At 41.2% G+C, this 2,753-nt stretch overlaps 1 non-coding gene across 1 annotated transcript; it reads right to left on the bottom strand.

The window, feature by feature from the left end:
* Nucleotides 1–640: 640 nt before the first annotated feature.
* Nucleotides 641–747, bottom strand: LOC141709336 (small nucleolar RNA R71). The gene has a single exon (XR_012569919.1). It is a non-coding gene; the product is annotated as a small nucleolar RNA R71 (small nucleolar RNA).
* Nucleotides 748–2,753: the final 2,006 nt, after the last annotated feature.

Genomic DNA, 2,753 nt, shown 5'->3' with positions numbered 1-2,753 from the left:
CAGTGTTAATTTTTGTTTATGGGTTTGTCATCAGTGATTGTTAAAGTTCATTGACTCGGACATTGTTACTTATCTGTTTCCTTGTCTTATTTTTGGTACTCTAGCGAGCGTGTATACAAACACATTCGCGGTCTCGTAAGAGAACTCTGGATAAAGTCGAGGAAGAAGTTGTAGTGGTTCGAAGGGAAGTTTTTGAGGATGAAGAGAAGGTAGAAGAAGAAGAGAAAATCGAAGAACCAGTATTATTAGTGATGGGGGACCAAGAAGAAATTCCTAAGGCTTTGATGGACTATTCTCAGCCTAAAATCAATGATATTCAGTCAAGCATCATCAGACCAGCCATCTTGGCTAACGCTTTTGAGATCAAGTCAAGCACGATTTAGATGATACAGAACTCAGTTCAGTTTGGGGGTTCTCCTACAGAAGACCCCAACATGCACATCAGGGATTTTATCGAGATTTACGACACTTTCAAGTTCAATGTGTGACTGAAGATGCCATCAAGCTGCGACTCTTCCCCTTCTCTCTGAGGGATAAAGCAAAGTGTTGGTTACATTCTCTACCACCAGGGTCTATCACCACATGGGAAGATCTTGCTTAAAAGTTTCTCACTAAATTTTTCCCTATGGTGAAGACTGCTGCAATCAGGAATGCTCTTACTCAGTTTGCTCAGCAAACTGGACAATCTCTGTGTGAGGCTTGGGATCGATATAAGGAGATGCTAAGGAAGTTCCCACACAATGGCATGCCTTATTAGATGATTATAAACTTTTTCTACAATGGTTTAGGCGCTCATTCTAGACCTATGCTCGATGAAGCATCTGTGAGCTTTGTGCTGGTGCCCATGAGACTGATCAGTGTGCTATTTCTAGTGCATTAGCTCAGTTCATGAGCAATTTTCAGTGATCGCAGCAACCTGTGCCAGCCACTTATCATCCCAACAACCGCAATCATCCTAATTTCAGCTGGAGAAACACTTAGAATGTGGTTCAACAGCCTTATCAGCAGTAGCTATCTAAGTAGTACAACCCCCTGGTTTTCAGCAATCGCAATATGCACCAAGGCAGCAACTTCAGCTAAAACAAGCTAATGAAAAATCTGAATTAGAGGAGTTGAAGCTTATGTGCAAGAGTCAAGTTGTTTATATCAAGACCTTGGCAAATCAAATTGGACAAATTGCCAATGCCTTGCTAAATCATCAACCTGGTAGATTATCTAGTGACACTAAAGTACCAGGAAAGAGGGAAGTTAATGAGCAGGTGAAGGCAATCACTTTGAGATCTGGAAAGGTTGTGAATCCTGAACAAACTCAAGTTTCGAATGAAGAAGTTGGGGCTGAAGAAGAAGTAGAGCAGCAGGAAGCAGAAGTGGAACCAAGGAAGACTACTGTTGAGCACACTCCTCCTGAGGGTAATACATGGGAGAAACAGATCTATCCTCCACCGCCTTTTCCTAAGTGGCTTCAGAAGAAAAAGCTGGATAAGAAATTTGAGAAGTTTCTGGAGGTGTTCAAGAAAATTCATATCAACATACATTTCGCCAAGGCTCTTGAGCAGATGCCTAGTTAAGCAAATTTTATGAAAGGTATTCTCTCTCGGAAAGTGAAGCTTGATGATTTAGAGACTGTCGCTCTCAGGAGGAATGCAGTGCAGTGCTGCAACAAAAGTTTCCTCCGAAGCTTAAAGAACCAGGAAGCTTCACTATTCCATGCACTATTGGAAAAGTGTCTTTTGACAGATGCTTATGTGACTTGGGAGCTAGCATCAATCTAATGCCTTTGTCAATCTTCAAGAATGAATCCGCCTGATCCAAAACCAACTTATATGACTTTGCAATTGGCCGACCGTTCTATTACATATCTGCGAGGTATTGTGGAGGATGTCTTGGTCAAGGTTGATAAACTCATCTTCCCTCCTGATTTCGTAATTCTTAACTTCGAGGAGGATAAGAAGATTCCCATAATCTTGGGAAGACCTTTCTTGGTGATTGGCTGAACCTTGATAGATGTGCAGAAGTGTGATCTTGCAATGCGAATGCTGTATCAGGATGTAACTTTTAATGTGTTCAATGCTATGAAATTTGCTAAGGAAAATGAGGAGTGCTTAAAAGTGGAGTTGGTCGATTCTGTGGTTACTTCAGAACTTGATCAATTGCTAAGGTCTAATGCCTTAGAAAAGGCCCTATTGGGGAATTCAGATAGTGAAGATGATGAAGGTGAAGAGCAATTGCAATATCTGAATGCTTCTCCCTGGAAGAAGAAGATAGATATGCCTTTTGAATCTCTTGGAATTGAGGAATTGAACAAAGCTCCTAAACGCCTCAAGCCATCTATTGAGGAAGCTCCTACTCTTGAGCTTAAGCCTTTACCTGAACATTTGAGGTATGTATTTTTAGGTGATGCATCTACTTTGCCGATTATTATTGCATCTGACCTTTCAGGTAGCGACGAGGAGAAGCTTTTGAGGATTCTAAGAGAGTTCAAATCGGCAATTGGATGGACTATAGCAGATATTAAGGGAATCAGCCCTTCTTATTGCATGCATGAAATTCTTCTAGAGGAAGGTAGCAAGTCTACGGTTGAGCAACAAAGAAGACTTAATCTGATCATGAAGGAAGTAGTGAAGAAGGAAATTTTTAAGTGGCTGGATGCAGGGATTATTTATCCCATTTCTGACAGTTCTTGGGTGAGTCCAGTTCAGTGTGTACCGAAGAAGGGAGGTATCATAGTTGTTGCTAATGAGAAGAATGAGCTC

This window comes from Apium graveolens, chromosome 2 (assembly GCF_009905375.1).
Source record: "Apium graveolens cultivar Ventura chromosome 2, ASM990537v1, whole genome shotgun sequence".
Taxonomy (NCBI): domain Eukaryota; kingdom Viridiplantae; phylum Streptophyta; class Magnoliopsida; order Apiales; family Apiaceae; genus Apium; species Apium graveolens.
Note: the sequence above shows the minus strand (reverse complement) of the source record. Positions and strands in the feature narration are given on the sequence as shown.